Source organism: Emydura macquarii, unplaced genomic scaffold (genome assembly GCF_026122565.2).
Source record: "Emydura macquarii macquarii isolate MOO-44397 ecotype Brisbane River unplaced genomic scaffold, CSIRO-AGI_Emac_v2 contig_1253, whole genome shotgun sequence".
NCBI classification, from domain to species: domain Eukaryota; kingdom Metazoa; phylum Chordata; order Testudines; family Chelidae; genus Emydura; species Emydura macquarii.
In genome coordinates this window covers 27096709-27108144 of record NW_027131390.1, presented here as the reverse complement: position 1 = coordinate 27108144, position 11436 = coordinate 27096709, and positions in this window count along the sequence as shown.

The following is an 11436-nucleotide window of genomic DNA, read 5'->3' as shown; positions in this document are numbered from 1 at the left end:
TATTAATGTCTGCTAGTAAAGGTACCATAGCCACATTATTACTCTAAGCAATCCAGGGGCGGAGTCTCAAGGAACTCAGAGGATCATAAAAATTATCATAACAAATCCAAGTTTAATTCAACCAGAGCACCACAGTGTATCAGAATCAATGGCACTTTCAGTCAGAAGGTCCAGAAAGGCCATTCTAGAGCTAATCTATGTTATGGTTGAATAATATAACGAATATATCACACTCACCATTTTGTTCAGCACAAAGTTCATGTCTCAATAGCCCTGTATACACAGGCCACAAAAGAAAAGGTTTGTTTTTCAATTGTTAGCTTAAATCAATTGAATCTTTCCCCTCACTTAAGACCACAAAGAGGTTTAACATCTTTAAGACCGTTTGTATTTGTATGTCCTCGCTTAGGTGGGAGCCTTAGGTATTTTAAATCTCTATTGGGGGGTGGGAGACATTCATTCACCACCTTTTTTTTTTTTTTTTTTTTTTTTTTTTTTGCCAGTAGACAGACAGGACTACGGATTACCAGACTTGAAGCGTCTTTGTCAAAATGAGGCTGGTGACACTGTACAAGAAAGTGTCAATGTAACTTGCCAGATATGAATAGTGAAAGAGAGGAAAAGCACTACTTTTATTTTCACTGTAACTGCTTTACATTTTATAGCATATGTTTCCTGCAAGATGTATAAAGTGCTGGAGAAAAGCATTGCCTTTCTTTTTATGAATGTAGGAAGAGTCTCTTTATCCGTTAACCTTGACAAGGATGGAAATGTCAAATCCCCAGTGATAATATGAATAAAGGTGAATTTCCATCTCATATGAATTCATTGTTGATTCAACAGTTTTTGCTTTGGCAAGATATGTCCCTAAAATATTCTAAGAATTTCAAGTAATCAGAACAAATTCACTGGTATCTCCCTTCAGTGATCTGTAATTACTCTTTCGTAAAACACTCTTGTATATTATTGTTTTAAATAATTTAAGCCACCTCTTCCTATTACAAAAAACAATGTGCAAATCACTAGCATATAAACAAGAATGCATCAAATAATTAGTTTTAGTCATATATTGCAATAAGTTTGAATGCTAATTAGCCAGTTGAGGTCTGAATATAAAAATTCATTGCTATATATTTGTTCTGAAAACAAATAGTGACCAATTAACTTCAACAGAAGATGAATATCTGAGAAGTAATTGTTACAAGTTGATTTTTTTTTCTTTTCTAAAAAAATGTGTTTGCATCCAATTTTTAAGTGATGACATTTTCTTTTTCGGGTTGTGTTTTCAATCTACAAAAGCAGTTTTCAGGGGAGCAGATTGGAACAGTTGCAGATATACCCACATTGGTTGCTTGTTAAATGTGTCAGCAGTTGAATTGCATTGCCCATGCTTTGAGATTGTTATAGAAGCTGGGATACTACTTTTTTTTCCCCATTGATATTCCGAATCAAAGGGGAAAACATTTCCCCTGAGGCTGAGATTTTGAGAATTTGGCATTGTTAGCCATGGGGAAATTCAAATCAACACACTCTATTTACAGTTTTATTTTAACCTAAAATACACTGTGTCAAAATAAAATACGTGGTATCAGCCTTATCTTTACTGTCATTGGAACTGGTAAGTATAATAAGATGATCTGTCTTACTTTTAATTACACTAACAAATCACATGCAATTAGTATATCATAAATTATGCTTTGTTAGTAATGACCACGTATATTCCACAATGGACTTTGATACATGAGAATGATAATAGATTGAGACATGCATTCTTATTTCTAAACTTGCCAGAATTGAGAGATGTAATTGTTTTTCAACAATTTCATTCAGTGTTCATTGCTTTTTAATGTCTGCTAATTTAATTTAAAATATGATACTCCCTAAAGAATAAATAGGATGCACCCACTGAAAAGATGATTAATGGGTATTTTCCATCCTAAGAAAGGATGTCTTGTTAGAAAGAGAGAAAAAAATCATTCCTCATGCATGAGTTATACATATTTCTAGGCATCTGCATTTCACCTGCAGTGCAATTTAAGATAGCAGCTGGTACACTGAGTTGACATTTCAGAAAACTGTACAACAGAATTAAAAAGCAAATGGTGTAGAGTTGATGGCCTTAATAGTCCCTTACATTGTGCTAGGTAAATGCATTAGGTTAATGTATGTCCTTTTATGTCTTTCAGAAATTGTTTACTTTTTTCTTTGATATTTGTCTGTGTGCTTTAATGTTAAACAATTTTATCCATCATTGCCACTGATAATTGAAAGATAATAAGATGCTGCTTTTGGTGATGTGTAATGATTTAATGATTTGGAAGAAAAATATAAAATCATTGCTGATAAAGTTTGCAGATGACAATTTGATGGAGTAGCAAATGACAGGTCATTTCTACTGGGCAATCTGGATAGCATGGTAAAATGGGGTCATTTGCACACCATACCTTTTAATATAGCCAGATGCGAAGTCATACATCTAGAAACAAAGAATGGAGGTCACACTTTAAGGATGGCAATTGTTTTCTGCAAAGTGTAATAGGTGGTTCTGAGAAGGATTTAGGGGTCATGGTGTGATGATGTAGCTAAAAAGGCTAATGCGATTCTTGGATGGATAAGCAAGGGAATATTGATTAGTAGTAAGGGGGTGCTATTACTCTGTAAAGCTGTGTATAGAGCATTAGTGAGACAATTTCTGGAAGAGCGTGTCCCATTCTGATGTCAACGCTTCAGAAAGAATATTGACCCATTAAAAAGGATTAAGAGAAGTCATGCAAGAATTTGAGGTCTGGAAAAAACATTTTACAGTGAAAGATTTAGGAAGCTCAATCTGTTTGTTTATCAAAGAGAAGATTAAGAAATGACTTGATCATTGTCTCTAAGTACCTATGTGGGTAGAATTTTTCTGATAGGAGGGAGCTCTTCAATCTAGTAGGAGGAGGCAGAATATGATCCAGGGGCTGGAAGATGAACCAACACTTTGAATACTGCAGGCTAGATATGTATACATTTTTAAGCACAGGAGTAATTAATCATTGGAACAATTCACCTGTGAAAGTGCTGGATTCTCAGTCTCTTAAAGATTTAGGGGGAAAATGGCTCCTTATTCTGTTGGAGAGGTTATGGTCTTAATGCAGGAATTACTGGATGAAATTCTTTGCCCTGTGTTTATACAGGAGGTCAGAAAAGATTATTATAATGGTCTATTATCTATCTATAATCTATACTTTTATATGTTTTTCTTCTCACCAGGACTGGGAGTCTCACAAAGCTCCAGCCAAACCTTAATTTCAGCCTAAGACAGTAAGAAAGCATCCTCTCAGTAAAAATTGAACTGATAAATGAAATGCTTAATTGTTCCCTCTTTGCAGTTTTTTTTTAAATTGTAGTTTTGACATTGTTATTGTCCATAGATAAATTGAATGGTCAATAAAAATTAAACTGAACCTCAGGAACTTGGAGGAGAACTAAGCATCTTGCAGAATCAATCTCCCATATCTCTCTAGTTTAATGCTATGATGCATAGATGCAGTAATCTAGAATAGGCATGACTCCACTATCTATCACATGCTCTGAGTCAAAAGACACTTTTTCAATATAATTCATGAGTAGGAACTGTCTGAAGAATGTTGTGATATGGAGCCTTTTACCTTCAAGCCAGTATTTAAAATCCAGCCATGTTTGAAAGGGAGTGAGAGTCATTACATGTGCATGGACTAAATTAAATAAGTTAATTATGTTACAATTCCTTCTGGAAACATCCATATGTAATTTAGCACTGTACTTTGCTTTAGCAGATTAAAAATAAAGTGCCTGATCCTAGAGGCAGTTGAACACTCTGATCTCTCATTGACAGCACTGCAGGTTAAGGCCACTCATCAGCTGGCTGGGAACACTCAGGCTCCTTTCCCCTGGGGGTCCGAATACACTAACCAAGCAGTAAAAGCAACAATGTATAAGTACTGGCTACATGAAAAGTGTCCCTAACTTTCTTTTGGCTGTGGATAATGAATCAGTTTTTAAGGCAAGGTATTGAATGAAGAATTTAAAAGACAATTATCACATTGAGCATCAGGTAAGAGTTGCTTTCAGATGCAGTAGGTTTAAATGACTCCTTAACTGTAAACAAGAAAACCCTAATTAGACTGATGAAGAATATGTCTGGAGATGACATTTCACTTGCACAACACTCAGACTCAGTTTTGTGGTTCTATGTGAGGGTAATGATTTTTAAGTGACAGGGCAAGCATATGTTCTTATAACAGGGCTTCAATTTATTTGGACTGCAGCAGTTGGAACCAGTACCTTGGAGGAGAGGCAATGAGTGAAATGGTATGGATAGAGATTTTGGACACAGCTGTATATTACTGGAGTGAGAATATTTTGTACTGGTATATTTTAAGTTTTCTTCTTTTTTCATTTTACAATCACTGATCAAAGCAACAGGAATAATGTGCCTAAACAATAAAAACAAAATAGGAAAGAATGACTCATCCACTTCTCTATCAATATGAATTAACCACTCCTTGATATAACTCTCTTTGACACCTCAGAAGCAGAACAATACCTTTTAAAGGTGACCTGAAAGAGGAAGTTTCCCTTCCAAGACATGAATTCAGATATGTTTTCCCCTGAAAGTATCAATGGAAGCACAAACACCTAAGCAACGCATAGAGCTTATGCACTAACTTAGTGTTAGCAATGTTGGCAACAAAAACATGGACAGTCAAATATTGCTCAGCTACATCTGTGTAAACCCTTCATTTGCATTATTCCAGATTGACACCAGTGTAACTGAACAGAATTAGGTTCTGAGCCATGAAGTCAAGACTTACTGAGTAAAGAAACATTTGTCATCATTTGCTGTTTGGAAAAAGAGAAGGACAATTTCTACTTGTGCCTCTCTCGTGAGGAAATTCAGAAAAAGTCATTACTATTTAAATAAAATTAAATTCTAACTTTTTATCAGGTATATTCCTCTTACATTGCACAAAAGATGGTACTGTCCATTTTTCCATAATGCAACCATAATTTTGGAATTACTTATTTTTAAGTTGCAAAAATTCCCAATTCAAAAATAAAATTTGGGAAAAGAATATGACTAGAATTAATAGCTGCATTTTTATGCAGCTTCCATTTCTATGTATAAATAATAACTGCACATTAACAGTGTAGCTGGTAAGAAATCTTCAAATCATTCAACACAAAATGGTGTTCATATCCAATATCTTTAAAAAGATAAGAAACTGGCACAATTCAGCATGCTTGATAGTTTTTCTAAACATGCATTTTGCACTTCTGCTAGAATATTCCTCTTATCTAACTTTAGAGCAATGTGTATAAATCAGAGGTAAGGATAAGCTTAGAAATAAAAAGTGAAAATTGGAGACATTATAGGTGCCTCAGCATCCTGTAATTTAAAGATAACAAAATTGTGAAATTAGTTAATTCAAAGAGCTTTCTTCTGCTTCTTTGAAGGGAGTTATTTCTGTATTAAATATTTGTACTTTTATCTTCTTTCATCTAACAATCTCAAAACATTCCTACATATTATGTCTCGTAACATCACTTTAAAGAAGGTAGGTAGATGGGTATTTTATACTTATTTTACAGATTGCTAAAATACCTCACATGAGGTCAAAGTGGCAGTGCTAATGTTGGGAAGTGAAGTTAGACCTGACTCCCAGTTCCCTGGTCATGTGTAGTGTTCAAAATGGGACAAAACAGGAGGTGTGCATCATTAATAACTGATTTTTTTAGGGCAGCATGAAATTTGCATACATTTGAGTGTGCTTCGGTTAGACTTTTTTCATCCCCCAAATGATCTACAACTATCATTGTGACTGACAAAAATGTGATAGTGAGTATCTTGGTCTATATAATAGGATGAGAAAAAACAATGTTGAAAAGCATTAAAAGCTAAAACAAAGTGCACAAGAAATGAAAAATCATAGCTGAATCATTTCTGTCTCAGACAAATAACCTCTTGTACTACAAGTGGGAGTACTAAAAACATCATGGATCCTGATAAGTGAGAAGGAGGAGCGAAAGGAAATGCTAGTTCCATGATGTGCTTCCCTCTTCTGTCCCCGGAGAAATAGCTCTATGGATGCTTTTTGGGAATCTTGTTCCATGTTGCTTATGGAAAAGTCCTGCAAGGTAGAACATCAATATAACACTACTTCATGTCAAATATGTATCTGAACACACTTTACAAACATGAATACGTATTATTAACCCCATTTTAAAGTTAACCTATTTCATAGACTTTAAGGCTGCAAGGACCATGATCATTTAGTGTGACCACCTGTATAACACAGGCCATAGAATTTTACTCCCTGTACATAGCCCAATGTCTTGTTGCTGAGTCAGGATGAGAAAGTCTTGATAGAAAAGACTTCAAATAACTGAAATTTTATGACATCCCTTGGTAATCTTTTGCAATGGTTAACTACCCTTGCTGTTAAAAGTCTACACTGTTTCTCCAGGGATGTTGGAGCTCCCCCACTGGGTGGCCAAGTTGGTGACAAGACTCTGGACTACACAGGCCTACTAGTGCTCTGGGTAGCAGCCAGTCAGTCTGTGGAAGCCTCCCAGCAGTGTGATTCAGGGCAAGTCCAGGGCCTTGCTGATCCATTGCCAGCTGCAGGGCACAATACATCTGAGTCGGTGTCTTTGGGGGATCTGCCACCCTTACTCCCCAGCCAGGGGCCAATTTGTCCCTGATAAGGTCTGCATGGAAGTGCAAGCTCCTAGCTCTGGCATTCCCAGCTAGGGGAGATATGGACTGGCCTCGCCGTGGGGCAGCTCCAACCCTCAATGACCCCGTGCCTTCCTGAACACAGTGACTTGCAAAGGCAAGCTGCTGGTAGACTCCTGCTGCTCTGTTCGTTCCCAGTGCCTGGCAGGGTAAAGACACCCCAGGACAAATGCTTTGGCAGAACCTGTGGCCAGCTCCTGGCAGCTCCAGGCCTGGCTAGCAGACAGGGTACACAGGGCACCGTGTGCCCCCTACTTATTGCCAAGATGCTGAGGTAACAGCTCTGGCAGAGACAGAGGAAGCAGACCAAACGGAGTCAGTGCACCTCTGCCCTAGAGCCAGTTCTGCATCAATAAGGATGTGACCTCTGTGACCTGTCCTGGTTTTCACACTCTGAGCAGACCTGATGCCTTTCAGGCGATCTCCCCCAAGCCTTGTCTGTGCTGACCAACATATGGGGCTGCCATTGTCCCACGGCACATGGCAGCAAGGAGAGGTGCGGCAGGGAAAATCAGGGGAGCCCCTTGTCGGTTGCTGCTACTGTGTGAGGGGCAAGTGTTCCCTTACCAGGCTGTGATGTATTAAGTATTACTGGTTGCTCTGAGTAATACAGGGGTCTCCATATGGTGACTCTCCACTCCACTTGCTGGGCTGCCCCTGTCCTGGACAGCCTCACACCCAGGCATGGAGGCTGTGTGGTGACAGAATTACTTGAGATTATTTCTGCAGGGCTCCAAAACAATAAAATTTAGCATTACATTACTGGTTAGGAACATTCTGCTAGGGCTCCGACAACATCGATAACATATCTTAGAGGGGTCCCTATATCTGAGATACATAGAGCACCTGCTTGGATTGTCACTTATATGTTTATGAATCACTACTCCATTGTGGCAGTTTCTAGCTTAAATGCCTGGTTTGGCAGGGCTGTCTTACAGTTGTTGTTTAAAAAGTAGTCCCATCACCTACCTTTTTGAGAGATGACATGTAGTTAAAAACTTTCAGTGGAATCTGTTTACACAACTGGTTGAAAAAGAAAAGAGGTTACTTACCTTACAGTAACTGGAGTTCTTCATGGATCCAATGAGCTGCCCTTCTTGCTCACTGATGCAAAGTCCTTTACCTGGGTATCTATATTGGTGAAGGAAATGATTGGCAGTTAGAGCTGTTCCACCCTTTATGCCCTTAGAGGAGAAGGTGTGAGGGTGTTCAGGGTGCATGCTTAGCCTCAAAAGACACTGCAGACTAGAAGATTCCAGGTTTATGTGCATGGGGTGCATACACCTACCATGGGGCCTGTGTAGACAAAAGCATCTTGAAGAACTCCAGTTACTGTAAGTAAATAACCTTTCTATTGTATGTCTTAGATGGAGATTGTAAGAAATGCATAGCACCAAATGCACTGTTATATCTGATAAATAATTATTAGGTTTTTATAATACATTTTGAATGAAGTATGAACTGTCCAACCATTGGGCAGCTAATAATCTGAGCAGAGGGATTGAAACTTCCATGGATGGTTGGTATTTCCGTGTGCAATTTACCTGGAATTTTTCATTCATTCACAATTGATAAACAATGTGTGAGGGATGTGGCATACCTCTCACCACAGCTAGTATGTACCCATCAGTATAGATTTTCATTAAATGACATCTCGATGCCTTGACAGAAAAGGATTTATGCCTAAGGTTAATGTTTCATTCTCTGGTAGTTCTAATGTTCATCTTTTGGAGAGTAACTTTCATCCACTGTCACTTAAAACACAGTGAACAGTGTCTCTAATCTTCAAAGAGTAGGTTCCAGAGGTGATTGCATTTCAATGATGGGTGAAATGAAATCCTTTCTAGATTTATACAGTTTTTAAATCCATAATGCACTTCTGAGGCTTCTGAAAGGTGTCATATAAATCAATAATTAATAATAATGAAATAAGTATGGGAAAGCATCTAGTTCAAAGCTCTAGGGATAGAGATGTCTGAGGTTCTGAGATGAGTCATATTATTATGGCAGGGGCAGGCAGGTCTGGTAAGCTCAGGAAATGAGGACAGAAGTGCTGAAGTTTGTATGCCTACCGTCACTCTCTAGGCTTAGAGAGGGAAAAGGAGGAAACCAAGAAGGGAGTAGAAGTCCCGGGATTCTGGCCCTGAAGGAAGGGTTTACACCGAGAGGTGGTGAAGAAAGAAGCCTGATAGAATTGGAATAGGAAGCCACCCAGGAAATGGTAACAGAGTTTTGGGATGAAGCAGACCTCGGCTGCTGATAGTAGGGTCCCTGGGCTGGAAGTCGTAATAATGGGAGGACCCAGGTTCCCCTTACAGCCACTAGGGAAATGGCAGAGCCTTGAGTTGGAAGACTGCCGGGAATGATGCCTCATCAGCTAGCTCAGTGAGTCTTTGTGTCATTCTCCCTGAAAGAAGAAAACTTAGAGTGACCTGGCCAGAGGGCCAAGCCACAAAGAAAGAGCATCCCAAGTCACAAAGAGGAAGCACTGCAACTCCTGGAGTGTGAGAGGGGCTGCAGCGTGAGCAAAAAATGAAAAGGGGCATCAAGCTGGATGGAGCTATTCCCCAGACACCGCCACAAGGAGGAAACCCAACATTGAGTAGAGAACCCCATGACAAAGTCCAGATTGAAAGTAGGAGGTGGACAGGCTGCCTGTCTCTCAAAATATGCCCAGGTGGAGGGACCAAGAGAGGATTCCTGACAAGCTCCCGAAGAAAGCAGAAGGATGAGAATGTATGCCTGACTACCCACAAAGGATCAGGCATGGAGCCTTTTTCTTTCCCTTGAGAGAGTGAAGCAGGCTGTTCTGTGTGTCCCCTATGAAGAACAGAAGAATGTGTTCTCTGCCAGAAGCAAGGATACAAGATGTGGCTGTGAGGCTGAAAAGGATCCTGAGGAGAGTAAGGAAAAAATCCACTGATTTTGCTGCATGTTGGGATGAATGACGCTGCTAAATTCCCATTGGACAGGACCAAGGAAGACTCTGCTCATCTGGATAAGATGCTAAAAGAAGTGGAATCTTGAGTGATCTTCAACATCAATACATCTGGTTCCCAGAGAAGGAGGGCAAAGGTATAACAACTAATGATCATCAGACGGCTCAAGATTTGGTGTTATAAGGTAGGTTTTGGGATGATTGACCATTGGGAAGAAGACTTTTCTAGATGAATGGACTCCACTCAGAGCTTAAATTCTCACCCAGTGTTTCTCAGAGTTGTGGGGCTCAGAGCTGCAGTCCTGCGGGGCATGCCGGGACTCCTGCAGCTTTGAAAATATTTACCAGAGCTGTGCTCTGGAAGGCGCCATCTGAATTTGAGTCCTGACTCCACTTTTGTAGCTGGGATATTAACCTTCTGAGATCAAGCCTGGCATGATTGATAGAAGGGCTTTAAACTAGGTAATATGGGGAGAAAGTTGGGAAGGATTAGTGAAATCTCCATGCCTGGTTTCAATACATAAGAGCAGGAAAATCAGCTAAATTAAGATGTAGTAAGGGACAATGGAATACCACAAGGTAAAAATATGGACAATAGGGACAAAGAAAATACAAAAATTGATTGGAGTAGTAATCAGTTAGTGAAAGGACTGTACACACGCTGGTTAGAAAACTGGATGAGGTCTGAGGGAAACAACTGAAATGCTTATATATGAAAGCAAGGAGACTGGGCACTAAAACAGAGGAACTGGAACTATAGGTACAGGAGGTCAAACTGTACATTATAGGAATTAGTGGAATAGCACTGACTGGAATACAGGTTTTGAAGGGTAAGTACTGTGTAGGAGACACAGGAATAAAGACAAAAGTGATGGGGTAGCACTGTCCATCAATGAAGCGGAATACTGTGAAAAAATAAGAAGTGATAATATGGAAAAATAAAATCTCTTTGGGTCAAAATCACATTGGGAAAGAATTGTAAAAGAGGTTCTATTAAGACAGTGTTAGGAGGGCTATACACTTCCCGGGGTTGGACTCAAAGATAAATACATCTCTTTAATATTAATAGGGAGATTATTCCTATTGGGGAATTGTGTCATCATGGAAGACTTTAACTTCACAGATATAGATTGGAGAATAAACACTATTAATAGTGGTAGGGCCTATTTATTCCTTGACATTATAGATGACAGTTTTCTTCATCAAATTGTCATTGGAACAAGAAGAGGTGATGCAATTTTAGATTTGATTTTGGTAAGTAGTGAAGCCAACATAGCAGAGCTTGTTTTAGGAAATAATCTTGGATCAAGTGATCACAAGTTGATTATTTTAAAATTAAATGGAAGGATAGTCAAAATCAGGTAATCAATTATGGTTTTAGATTTCAAAAGAGCAGACTTTGAGAAATTAAGGGATTTAGTTGAAGAAGTCAACTGGATCAAAGGGCTCAAGGGCTTAAATGTGGACGAGGCTTGGAATTTCTTCAAATCAATTATCCAAAAACAATCTGAAATTTGCATCCTCAACAAAGGGAAAAACTTGTAGGGAATGAATCCAGACCCAGCTGTGTGAATAACCACCTCCAAAAAAGGAGTTAACAGAGAGCCTATAGAGATGTGGCCCACAATCACAAGAATGATCAACTAGTCCAGGCAGAAACTGTAGATTCTGGAAAATTAAAAAGAGCTGCAGAATTGAAAGAGGATTAGAGCATTGTTATTTTATACAAGGACAAGATTGT